Source organism: Sturnira hondurensis, unplaced genomic scaffold (assembly GCF_014824575.4).
Source record: "Sturnira hondurensis isolate 20B ecotype Veracruz unplaced genomic scaffold, ASM1482457v3 Scaffold0001872, whole genome shotgun sequence".
Classification (NCBI taxonomy): Eukaryota; Metazoa; Chordata; class Mammalia; order Chiroptera; family Phyllostomidae; genus Sturnira; species Sturnira hondurensis.
Genome location: NW_028074503.1, coordinates 29026205 through 29039944, shown reverse-complemented (window position 1 = coordinate 29039944; position 13740 = coordinate 29026205). Strand labels below are relative to the sequence as shown.

Genomic DNA, 13740 nt, shown 5'->3' with positions numbered 1-13740 from the left:
CAAATGACACGAATATTCTCTACACTACATTCATAGTAACGCACTTAAGATAACGAAATCATTTTACTTCGGTTGATATTTGTAAATGTAAGCATTCATATTGGAATGTTTTGTGAAATACTAGGTAACAGTAGCTTATTTTAGCTGTGAACCTAGAGAACTTCAAATAATTAGGATGCTTTACACATAACTAAACAAGGACCACTCCGGGAAAACGCGGAGTGTTATTCAGCTCTCAGACATCTTGGGCAGCCATCTCTTGAGCTGTATTTGCACCGCCCTCGCCCGGGCCCTCAGCGGCCGCACTGCACCGTCCTCCTCCTGACTGCTCCCCCTGCCCTCGTTAGCTGAGAACCCCCACTTGCACTGAGCCCAGTACATTCAGCACGTACTGCCAGTGTGTTCTGACTAAGGGCAAATCAAATTATCCCTTTACCTGGTGTAAAATCCTCCAACAGTTTATGACTGTCCCCTGAATACGGATAAAGCAGCTGAGCCTGACATACAAAGCCTTCCATCATCTGGCCTCCTCTTCTGCATCATCTGTTATCGGTCCTCTCCACACCCTGCTGTATGTGAGTTCACAGTGAGCTGCTTACACTCCCCCCAGACGCTACATCACTTCCTGCTCTCTCCCTCCCAAGCCTTGACTTTGGCTTGGAAAGCTTTTCCCTCCCCCACTTTTTTCCTGACTAATTCCCTAAAGTTCAAAGATGCTCAACTAGTGTGCCATAGACCTTACAGCCATGTCCCGGGCCTGTTTGGCTACACTGAGGACCACGCTTCTGCAGGGGCAGACATCGGCCAGAGAGACCACCATACGACCAAGAGTGAATACCGCTTTCTGCACACTCAACAGGGAAAAGTGTGCTGTGACAACAAGCCAGGCCCTCTACAGGTCATTTATTTACTGGAATAGACAAAAACTTCCACATGAAAAAAAAGGTAACTGAGTCACACACCTTAGCATCACAAGTACCAAAGGTACAAGGTGACTTGGGGGTGCCACAGCAGCAGTGATTTCTACCACTGACAGGTTTACTTGTGGTCCTGCTGAATCTTGGGCTGCACTGCTGGAATTTTCTTTATAGACTGTTTCCTGTTTTTCAGAAGTTCTCTTCCCTTACCTCGAAGTCAGTCAGTAAATTTATCATGAGAAAACAGTGAGGAAGGTGTAAGCGATGATACTTGTGCAGGTAATGGCAATAAAGTGATGTCAAACCAAATTCTACAAAAATCCAAATTCATCATGAGAAATAGCTTTCCACAAACAGGAGAATGATTCGTTTCATGGTGTATCGTACGCAGTGAAAACCACAGAAGAGTATAAATGTCACTCCATGATAAATCGTACACATCTCACACCAAAACATCAAAACTATTTTAGGTGATGGATGGTAACAAAATCAACACACCTGAAACACTGGGATGAGATCTAGGCCTGTGGGGAGGCACATGGCAGTGGTACTGATTCTCACTTTTTCTTCCAGGGGCTCCCAAATCATACTTTAAAATCGACTGCAGATTTTTGGTATATCTGCAAGCACACTAGCCAGTTCAGAGTGTCCTACATCCAACTGATCCCCATTTTAAAAATAAAGGCTTTTGTCCATTTGCAGATTTTCATTTTTTCTCTTCCAAAATTAACCAAGGGTCATTCTGTTATCACTGAAACAAATTTTTATAACCCTCTGATGCTGTCCCCTAGATCACGAAAAAAAACCCACCCAACTTAAAATGCATAGATCCCCTTCACTCTTCTACCCCCATCAACTAAGCATTCTTAACGACCCTCCCTGTGCCCCCCTCGCCCTCCCCACCCCCAGCCTCTGCTACCCCACAGCCCCGTGCAGCGCTCTCCTCTCTTCCATTTCTCCAGAACACAGCCAGGACAAGAGCACAGGGAGAGGGTGGGCAGGAACACACTCTGCTTATTTTCACTTCATTCCGGCTTGGACCTGGTGGCATCATTTCATGTCACCTTTCAGTATCACCTTTAGTTATGTGCTCATTTGTTCTACTTCTCAGTTTTTTATATTTGCATTTAGTTTTGCAGTTCTATAAGTTAGTATAGAAAAGCAGCAGTCCCTCACCACACCCCCGTTGCTCACGCTGCAAAACCCCCTGTGGGCTCTTCTAGAAAATCCTGTGTTGCTAATTTCCAACTTTTTGGTTTTAGGCTTATTTTTTCTGTAGACTTATAATTCCTCACTATGCAAATTGGGTTCTCTTTCATATAAACAACTTGCTTGCCCATGTCTCTCACACACACAGGTGTTTGCACACATGAACACACCACATTCACACACACACACTCTGTTCCGGCTTCTTCCCCCATTATTAAAACTGTCATCATCCATGTTTATATTTTCAGGACAACGTGCATGCTGTTCACAGCCCAACCACGTGGTTTGTCCATCACGACAAGTTTCCCAGAGTTCCTTTTCTCCTTCCCTGCAGCTAATAATCGTATTTTGTTGTTGTTGTTTACCTGGTTTTCTATAGGTTTCCATAATTAACCTCCAAATCCTCACCCTGTGTGTAAATCTGGAAAATGGGGAAAGGGGTAGGAAGCAGAAATCAAGCCCACCTGGGAAGTAAAACAGTTAGATCTTGCCAAGTACCTGGAACATAGTTCAGTGCATTTGAAGACACCTCAATAAAATTAATCCGATCACGGTAAGACTCTTCCTGTGAGGGGGTGCTGCCCGACCTTCAAATACAAAGGCTTTTCTCCCAGAATTCTCTTCTCCACGCAACCCTCGGGGTGGCCAGGCTCCTGAGGTTACGTTCCTAAGAGGTGAGTTCCTAAGAGGTAACGGCTCGGGAACCAGTGGGATACGGTTTGCAAGCATAAAACAAACAGGAGCCAGACTTCATAAACTAGGTCACCTGGACCACTGCACCCCAGGTTTCCTCTTTCCTGTTACTCCCCGATTTTGGTGGTACCCTGCCTCCACTAGCTCTGATAAAAGAGCATGAGGTCTGTTATTGTTTTCTTTTTCGAGATGCTGTATTTCTGAAAATGTCTGCATTCTGCTCTCACATTTCATTGATATTTTGGTGTGGGGCACCTTATTTCACTTTTGAACACATATGTCTAAAGACTGAGCTAATAAGCACCCCATGCAAGTGTGAGAGCTTCATTCAATGCTTCTTGCTTCTCTTTCTCGGCCAGGTTAGTACTGACAGCGTGCTGAAGATTCTCTTTTACCCTTTGCGTTTCATCCTCTTTTAAATATGCTTTCCTGGGCCCAGCAGGGTCTCAAGGAAATGGTCCTATCAGAATCCTCAGACATCTTACCTGCATCTTTCTCTCCTTCCCATTCCTCACTGGCCAAACAGGTCTCTCTACGCAAACTCACTCTCCCTTTGCTACTGCTACCGTAACTATAAATAAATAAATATCTCCTTTCAAGGCTGTCTTTATTTTTATTTCATCAAATGATTCAGTCTTCTAGGTCAGATTCAGCTCAATGTGGTAAAGAGAAACCAATATAAAAGTATTTAAGAAAATACAATAATTATATTTCATGAGCCAGCTTTTAGAAATTCCTAAAAATTTGCAAAAGACTTTAGATGCAGCTTATCTCTCTCTACAAAATATAAACATGTGTAGTCAGTTTATACCCCTGGAAGGGATAATCAAACTACTCGGAATAAGCCTCAAGTCATCTAGAAGAACTGACTAATAAGTCAGTTCCATACCATTGACTCTATTTATTAACGCAAATCACTTCAGGGTGGTGATGGTCATGAGGAAGAGAACAGAGCCCCGTAACACTACTGGAGCGCGTACCACCTGCCAGACCCTCTGCTAAGAAGGACACATCACTCCCTTGCTCCTCCAGACACTCTTACTCTCCTCCCACTGCAGGTGAGAAAATCGAGGGTTGGCACGGTCCGGTCCCGTGCAAAGGCCACACAGCAAACCAGCAGGGAAGCTGAGAGCTGGACACAGTAAGACACTGGAGCCTGTGTGGCACACCTTTTAAAATATGCTAATTATATACTCACTGTTGTAGAGCAGCTTTTCATCTAGTTGATTTTACTGTCTCACTTTTCATTTTATTTTTCCATCTCTATGAAATCTATAGATTTGCTTTTAGACATACATATGAAATATCAAGTTCTACGTCCCAGAAACATGAGTGTATTATTAAGCCTTCACAAATAACAGTTCTTCAGGTAAGAATTTCCCAACAAATAACCAACACCACAGTGATCAGTCTCGCCCTTTGGAGCACAAACTCCACCCTGTATTCAGTATCTGGTAAGTGCTCAGCACCTAGTAGGTGCTCAAAACCACCTGTTGCATGAAGAAGAAAAAAAAGACCATGGAAGTAGAATGAAGCACATTGGGCATGAAGCCAATGCACTCCATCAGCATTTTAAGTCTGTTCCCTATCCATTAATAATAAACCCCGCTGGAATGTAGCATGGAGCACACGGTGCAGAATCCGCTACGCTCCACAGGAGCGTGCCGACCTGGTGAGAGACCCTCACCCCGACTGCCAGGGCCTCGGCTCCAGCCGGGCCCTTCTCCTCACCCCCCAGAATCTCCATTTCAGTCTCTAAACTAAGAGTCTTACTCAAAGCTTCTCCCATGTCTGCCCAGTTCTTACCTCTCCCCAAATGCAGGCTTACCTCGCTTGTAATTCCTAGTCTTAACCAATCCCCAGTCCTCGGGACTCTCACCCAAAGTCTCCCATAGGTGCACATATGTCACACATGTGCGTGTGCACAGCTATGTGGGAATACGCCACGTCTTCCTAAAACCAGACCTCACCGTCTCAACTCAGTGCTCGCTGTGTTCAGTCTTCCCTGGAATGTGCTGATAGAAAGATACAAGCTGTGTTATTGGCGTGTTTAATGAATTAAAATGAAATATTCCTTTCACTTTGCTTAGGTGGAGCCAAAGGCATTGAAAACAATATACAAAAAAGGATAAACAAAGAGAGGGTACCTGATTCAGCTTCCCTGAATCCTTTTAAATTTGGTTTACATCATTTAAATCACCCATATTCATTAAGAATATATAGTTATTGAAAAAAAAAGAGAGAGAGCAAGAGATGGTTTAAGTACTCCACTTGATTTTTACCTTATTTACAAGAAAGAACTCCTCTTCCCGGATTACCGCATAAGCAGAAAACACATACAGGTCCATGACTGTCTTCACCTCAAGTAAATGCTAACTTTCATTCATGATTAAACATTTCAAATTAAGAGTACAAAAAGCCTTTATGTTTGAGGATTAATTTTAATCCACTAAACCATGGGGAATTATTCAAGCGCACTAGCCCATCAGGTTATCTTTGTGTGTTAAAAATATCTGTAAAGTCTCAGGAAGAACACTTCAAAACCCCACATCCATTTTAAAACCTGTGTTCCCCCCGTAACATGGTCTGCACAGTAAAAGTTATCACTCACGGGCATGACGTAAAGTCTGTGAATCATGAGACATTGTTGTCATGACTTTTTTGAATTACAACTTTTGGTCACATAGGTTTGTTATCAATTATGAGAGCAATTCATGTAATATACAGATATACAATAGTACACCACAATCTAATGCAATTCATTTTCGCTGCGAGGTATTATTACACATCTCACAAAAGACCGGACCTTAAATTCATCCTAAAGGTTACCCCCTCACAGGAGAGCTTTTTTTTCCCCAACAGCCTCTACATTCTTATCTAAGTACTTCCGCTTTTTCCTACGTAGCCTAAATTTATCAAATAGATATATGTATGTCTATATACATATAGACATACATATATCTATTTGATAAGAATCTGAAAGCCAAACCTTAGTAGGCTTTTGTGATTCAACACTGTCCATGGGCTGATGCACTGATGTGTGCAATTTTATATGCACATAAAATAATTCTAATTTTAACTTGAAAAGACATAAAATTATCTTCCTGTACTAATTGCCTATGTGTTTCTTTTTAAACAGGATGTATTTTCTTCATATTCTAAATATTTCCTTGTACTACATACAAAATTCGACTATATGAAAAATTAAAATAGAAGAAAGATCCTGTATCACACAAAGAGAAGATGACATGTCAAATGAATATACTCATTTCTTTACTTTCTTATGAGTTTTATAAAATCACATGGTTTTGAGTAAGTGACTTCCACTTAAGAGCACAGATGTAAAGGCAGATGACCTGGGTTTGAACCGGGACTCCGACACTTCCTCCCTCTGTGACCCTTCTGTGTGCGCAGGGGCTTAGCCCCTCCGGGCCCTTCTCCTGTCCTGTCAAATGGAGGTGAGAATGAAGCTTTCAATGATGAGTTGCTAGGAGGGTCAGAAAGGGCCTGGGGCACAGACAGACACCCAATAGGTCCTCAACAAATGCTAGTTAGCTACTGTGCTAGTTATTATTTCACGTCCCTGAGTTTTAAGTGTATTCTTTTAGACGAGTTTGCTAATGTCAATGACTATTTGGCCAACCTCTCGCAAAAGTGCTGTATGCAAACAGACTATCTATACCCACATTAAAAAAATAAAAGTGCAATTATTAGAAAATCTCTTTATGAACGACTAGGTGCCAAGGCAACAGCTGATTAATTTAGGTTATGGCACCTCTGATACATCACTATATTTAATTCATTTAAGTACACAAACACTTTCCTGGTGGAAATACATTGATATTAAGTAGATTTCCCATTTGTAAAAGTATAAAAATATTAAAAGAGGAACTGAGCATTTGAATGGTATTTATTAGCCATTCTTTGTCCTTACTCTCGCCTCTTTTCCCTTTGTGCTTTCTCCTTAAAGGCCAAACCTTTAAACATAAGCCTGAGCACATTACATCGGAGCGTGTAACTTCCAGTTTTCAATAAGCGACAAAAAGCAAGTTTTCTTGGGGCTGAACAACTGACTGCGGACACCCAGAGGAATGCCACAGAAACACTGTACAGCATCCCACATGCGATTCCACACTCCCACCCTTCAGAGGGGTTTAAATGTCAGCCTCCTGGAAAAACTGCATTTCTCTCCTTCCTCTGAGCATCTCCCCGCGCTCTTCCCACCCCGACATGGACCACCAAGCCCCAGAGGGATCTCCTGGAGAACAGCTATCCTGGTACCTCTCGCTCTAGGAAAACCATGAGATTGGGGGTTTTCACCGACAGGGTTGGCCCGGAAATGAGGCGGCACAGCCCCCAGGGCGCTGGGAGTGATGCACAAAGAAGGAAGAAAAGCGAGGGTACAAAGAGAGCCACTGAAATAGGGATTCGCAGACTCACACGAACGGCCATCACCCATCAGCACATTCGCACCACCTGGGTCAACATGGACCACAGACAGGGGACCGACTCTGCAAGAGTTCTGAGGGTCTGTCCCTCCGCTTGTACATCCCCCAAGAGACGTCCCCTCCAATCAACATTTAAGTTACCAAAAACGCATTAGTCCCAGGTATTTTTTCATGTCTTTTCCCATTTGAATTCTATGGATCACATCTTTCCCTAATTTTGAAGGCATATTATTTTCCGAGAAAAAAGACAAACTTTTAAATGGGATCAATGGTTACAAATTTAGTGGGCCTAATCATGCTTGTAGATCTGCTCCGAGTCTCATTTTCATAGCATCAAGAGGCAGTTTATCTGGAAATTGGTCTATATTCCCCCCACTAATCTGTTACGAATGCTTTTTGAGCCATTAAATGCTCATTAAGAAGGGGGAATGTTAAGGAGATATGCGTATATACACACATATATACCCACATACACATTATACAGGAATAGAAATATACAGTGAAAAATATGTGTACATATAGTATACATTATATAAGAAGTACTATTTGAAAGATGAGTTATGTTACAGGTTCACTAAGTCAATCATTTATTCAATGGGCATGAATTGAGAAGATGCTATGTACCAGGGTTCTATTTTAGAGGTAGAAATACAAAGAGGTGGAAGTCACATGCCCACTCGAGACTCAGAGGGCAAGTGAAATGGACACTTAGCAGTCCCACAGAGAGCAACGGCAGGAGTGCAAACAGCCAATTGGGAGAGCTGACAGAAGAGGGTCCAGAGGGATATGGGAAGACTGTGACACGGGAGCTGATCGGAAGGGACCCCTGAGAACTTGGCCACGTGGGAACCAGAGGTGAGCGTACATCAGCTAGAGGGAGGGGCAGACGCAGTGGATGAGTCATGAGATGTCAGGGGACTCGGCGGGGAAGTTCAGAACTGCCCAGCTGGTGGCACTAGAGATAGGCGTCGGTCTCTGAAGAGTCCCAGATGTCTGCCTGAGGTGTTAGGATTTTGCGCCACAGTCAACGGGAACCCACTAAGCAGCAGTTAATGAGGATGGAGGGTGATGAACTGGCTTCTGAAACTCTCACAGTGATGGGAGACTCGAGTGAAGGAGGGCAAGGGACCCAGATGAGGAGGCGGCTTCAGGAGAATAATGATCCAAAGTAGAAAAAAAACAAAAGTCTGGGCCTAGGTACTCTGTGAAAATGGAGAACAGAAAAATCATCGGAGGAAAAGCCAGGATTGTCCCTTGGTGTCTAGTTTGGGATGCAGGATGGTTGATGGGACCCTCCCCTGCGGGGTGCCTTTCTTTAAATGAGATTAAAAAAAAAAGAGATGGATTTTAGGGAGAAACCTGTGCTTATTCTGGACTTGGTATTTGGGTACCTATGAGGCAGGGGGGCACATGAACTTGAGGTGCAGGAGAAAGCCTGGGTTACGGACACAGATTTGAGAGTCATTACCATGGAAGTGGGAGTCAACACCACAAAGGGAAAGTCAGCCACCCAGAGGGAAAACATGAGGAAAAAGGAGAGTGACTAAAAGACATAATTTGGCTGTATCTTAACATTCCTGTCAGAACCACTCAAATACCATACGTAGAAATACTCTACTTAAAGCCTGTCTACAGCCCTGGCTGGTGTGGCTCAGTGGATTGAGCGCTGGCCTGTGAACCGAAAGGTTGCCGGTTCCATTCCCAGTCAGGGCACATGTCTGGGTTGTGGGCCTGGTCCCCAGTAGCGGGCCTGCTACAGGCAACCACACACTGATGTTTCTTTCTCCCACCCTTTCCCTCTGTCTAAGAATAGAGTAAGTCCTGGGTGGTATAGCTCAGTGGATTGAGCTTGGGCCTATGAACTAAAGGGTCACGGTTCAATTCCTAGTCAGGGTACACGCCTGGGTTGCAGGCCAGGTCCTCACTGTGGGGCACATGAGAGGCAACCACACATTGACGTTTCTGTTCCTCTCTCCTTCCCTTACCCTCTAAAAATAAATAAATAACATCTTTAAATAAATAAATAAATAAAGTCTTTTTTTTAAAGCCTGTCAACATACAAATACAGCCATGTGTTAAGCACTACACAAAAAAATATTTTAATTTACATTTTCTCCCTCTAGCTTTAAAAAAGTATAGAAAAGTAAATTATTTGGAGTGACACATTTCACCCAGAAAACTATAAAATCCATTTTTATTTTCTTAATATCTGTATTCATGAAAGCCACGTGTGCAAATAAATTACAGCATTAGTAATTTATAATTCTTTAAAAACCTTCATACATAGTAAATTTATAGTTTATAGTAGCTAATATTCTGAACTCAAAAGCAAGGGAAGTAATCACAATCCAGAACAAATAACTTAAATTGACATAGACGTAGTACTAACTTTCAGACTGTCAATTACAAATTAAAGACTGAGGAAGGGACAAGGCGCAACACAGAAGTCTCCCTCTAGCTTACTAATCATTAAGGCCTCTGGTTCTATGCGCGGAAAGTACTTCTGATTTCTGAATATGTGATGCCATGAATTTTGCACTTGGGAACTTAGGTATACTTAAACAGAATGAATTTTCTATCTTTCAACCAAAATAAATATATAAACACTTTATGAATAGAAGTTTTAGTAAGTGGTAAAATACACAAATCAAGGTTTCATCTCAGACTAGATATCCTTGTCAGCTCTATCTTAATATACTAAAAATACTGACTTTAGTTTATGAATATATGTTAAGGTGTCTGTTTTATACTGATGACTTCAAAAAGCTAGGCAGAACAATAAATATGTCATTGTGCATATAAGGAATAAAATAACTGGTTAGTAATAAATAGGACTTATATCACAGTAGTCCAAAATAATGGCTGAATATTTAAAGAACAAACACATGACTCTTCTTTTCTACAGAGATAATCTCGTGGTCTACAGTGAATAACAAGTTTGCACTTTAAATAGTAAGACAGGACACCCAGCAGACACCGGGCTTACCCTGACGTTATAAGCAATAAAGGTAAACTCCCATATCACTCACATTTTAAAGAAAATGAAAATCTGCCGCAGTCCAATGAGTTTGGGAAGGCGCGGTGCGGTGGGTGGTGATTAAGACCCCACGGAAGCTTTGGAATCAGGAAGGACCCACGGAAAGCCCCAGATCCACGGCTTGTCAGGTATGTGGCCTCATGAAAGTGACCCCTCTGAGCCTGTTTCCTCGTCCATGTGGCTGGACAAATACTGATACCCACTTTAAAGAAGTGTTGTGAGAGTTAAGTGTGAAGCGCTTGGACACTACTGTACGTTGTAATAGAGGTTACTTTCCACTTACTTCTCTTACCTTTATATTTTTCTGTTATCCATAGCACTTCCATCTTTTTTTAAAACAAATTAAATTTAACTTTTACAAAAAGTACAACAGATCCTTCTGGACTTACACATCTTGGCTTCATTTGCTGTAAGCAGTTGAATCTGTCACCAGGACTGGTCACCTGCTCTCCAGTGGTCTGCCTCTGACACTGTCAGTGACTGCTGACCCTTTGTCCCTCGTATATGGTCAGTTTGCATCCTTGCAGTATCGAACAAGAGGCAGGACACTGCAGCGTGACCCTCGGAAAAATACAGTGACTTCCTTAAATGGATCCCTGCCGGTTTGTGAACGAAACCCTTCGGAAACTTTGACCTGCAGCCAGGGGAGGCTGTTTTCCAACACAGCAGCTGCTCCTTCGCCCAGAATGCTGCCCTTCACCATGATGAAAACAACATGAAGGTAATGAACGAAGTCGCCTAACGGGTCCACCTTAAAAAACAGATTATGATTTACCTAATTTTTTGTATGTATGTCAGTTTTTAGCAAGTTCTTATTATAATTCTGACCTATTAATATTGTAATGCAAACAAGCACGTTATTTACAAATATTGATGACAGAGCTACATAAACATTTAAGTTACAATACTAACAGTATACATGCGAAAGAAACCCAAGTGTTCAGAGTAAGATGCTTGTGACTCTGAAATCACAAATAATCTAGAAACAATCTCAATGCCAGTCATTTCACTTGAAAGAAAATACTATTATTGCTGTTAATACAGATTTTACACACAGAGTATTGCAAAACCTGAAGCAATTTCATTGGAAAAGAAAGTACCTTACGATGCATCCTATGAAATATAAAAAAATAAAATGTCTCCATATTTTTCTACATTAAAAACAATATTAATCTCAAAAACTAGCTAACAGAGCTTGGATATATAATTTAAAATGTAGCTAAGGGAAAAAATCTGACGAACCTTAAGATAAAAGCTAAGTAAAAGCAAGTGTGTGTGCTGGCCGAAGCACACCGTGGCACTGCTTTGTGGAGCCGATCAATAGATATCAGCTTTAGAAAAAGGGATATACAAAGGGGCTACAGCATAGTTTTTAAATGGCAGCGAGAAGGTTTAAATTGTCTCAATCAAGACTCAATTTTTTCTTCCCAGTTTTCCCAGCTGGTTCTCTTCCAGTGAAGACTCTTCATTTCAAATAAATTTAATTAGTTCCAATTGATCCCAGCCAACACTCCCAGTTTTTTCCACGGTTCCTTATTTTTATAAGGCAAACACCAACAGAAACGGCCAGGCTCAGAGTCAAGCGGCACAAGGCAGCATTCACAGCTCATTCCATTCTCACCAAAAGAAAAATTTCAGAAAGGACAATTCTTTCTACAACGAAGTCACTAATTTATACTTCATATCTTAATTGCTGTCTTGGTCAGCTGTTTAATTGAGTTAATTAAAAAATTAACTTCCAGATTACTACAAATATAAAATTAATACAACGATGCATATTAGCTTAACTACAATCTCTAAGTAAGAGTCCATTTAAAATACAGGCACATTATCTCTGTCATGATATAATTTCTATTTATTTTATGAGGGAATATTACTAGAACAATTCTTTTTTAATAACTGGAAAAAATCAGATTTTTCAGAGTAAAAAGCTAACCTGATCAGTTTTTTTCCTTTTGTTTTTGTGCTGTGCAATGCTGGTTATCCCAAAATAAGATTATTTTGCTTGGAACAGATTCCTCTCAATGCCTCTACCCTATTTTTCATAATTCAATTTATATAGGATTCTAGTCAATAAAAAGAAATATGGCTTTCTTCTAAACCTTCCTAAAATCGATACCACGTCTTAATCAAGTCACCCAATCAGAAGGTAACCTGGCCGATCTACCGACTGCAGCGTGCCGGCTGCCTGACAGCAGGTTACGGAACCCCTTTCCCAGTTATGGAAACTGTCTGGATGTGGAACATCCTTGCTTCTAGTGTCCACGGCACGAAATGAACATCTGTCACATCTGTTTAACGGAACTTCACACAGACTGAAATGCAGTTTATGTAGCATTATTTGAGTCTCCAAAACTGGATTTTCATTTTTAAGCTTCTTGATTATTTCTAACAATCAAATGAAAACACAATCATGTGTGATGGTGAACGCAGTCTTTGCATTTTGGAAGACTCAAAATTGAATCTCAAAATTGATTCAATTGACTCAAAATTTCAGCGTACTGATTTACCAGTGCTTGAGTGCTCAAAATTTACCTTTTATCCCAGAATACAAACTGAGTTATTCTACTATTGCAAAGATAACTTCTTTTTCTCCCATTAATCAAACCACTACTTTTAACAGACAGAATACCTTTAAAGTATACAGCAAATTAAAATATAACAAAAACATCTTTAACGGCATTTCAAAAAGCAATTGAAAGTGGAATAAAATAAAAACTAGTCTAAAAAACTTACAAATGAAATCGTTTCCTTCAGTAGCTACTGAAACAAATTCCCTAATTGTGAAGTACAAATGACTTTCATAAAAGGCAAAAGGTTCTGAAATAATATAAAGTTGATGATTTAAAAAAAAATCAATGAACTGATAACATGAAAATGAATTGAAAAGTAACCAGAAGAACTGCTATCATCTCATTTTTACTGAAAACCGGATGCTCCCCAACTTAGTCAACTCCTTGTCTGCAGCAGCGACACAAACTGGGGCTTTTGAACTAACACGGGCCTTGCAAAGTCAAGGTTGGCCATCAGCCCCCTCTACCTCTTCCCAGAGAGACCGTTTTAAAGGTGTCCTGGGCTAACAGTGAAGAAGCTGCCACATGGAGCTTTACCAAGAAAACAAACAAACCATAAACCTCCCTTTTGTTTTTTTTTCTCCCTTTAGTTAAGTTTTGATGAACATTTTACTGAAATTTTCTAAATGTGCTTCATTTCAAATTTTGATTACTATTAAGTTAATATTTGTTGGTTCATGAGAATTATAGACCCATGTTGTCAGATTTTACATTTTAACCATCCACACCAAAGACAAAAGTTTACCATTCTTAATACCAATAAAAATATCTATGCTAGGTTGTTTTGTATCCTCTGTGCACTGAAAGAAGTAGAGCTGAATGCATCTGAAGATCCAGTGACTGGAACTGTCCAAACCTATAAA

The 13740-nt window shown here is 40.9% G+C and overlaps 1 protein-coding gene across 3 annotated transcripts in view; it reads right to left on the bottom strand.

Annotated features, from left to right (window-relative positions):
* The window catches only part of WDR7 (WD repeat domain 7), a 291523-nt gene that overhangs the window by 156208 nt on the left and 121575 nt on the right, over window positions 1-13740 (bottom strand). The window lies entirely within an intron of this gene.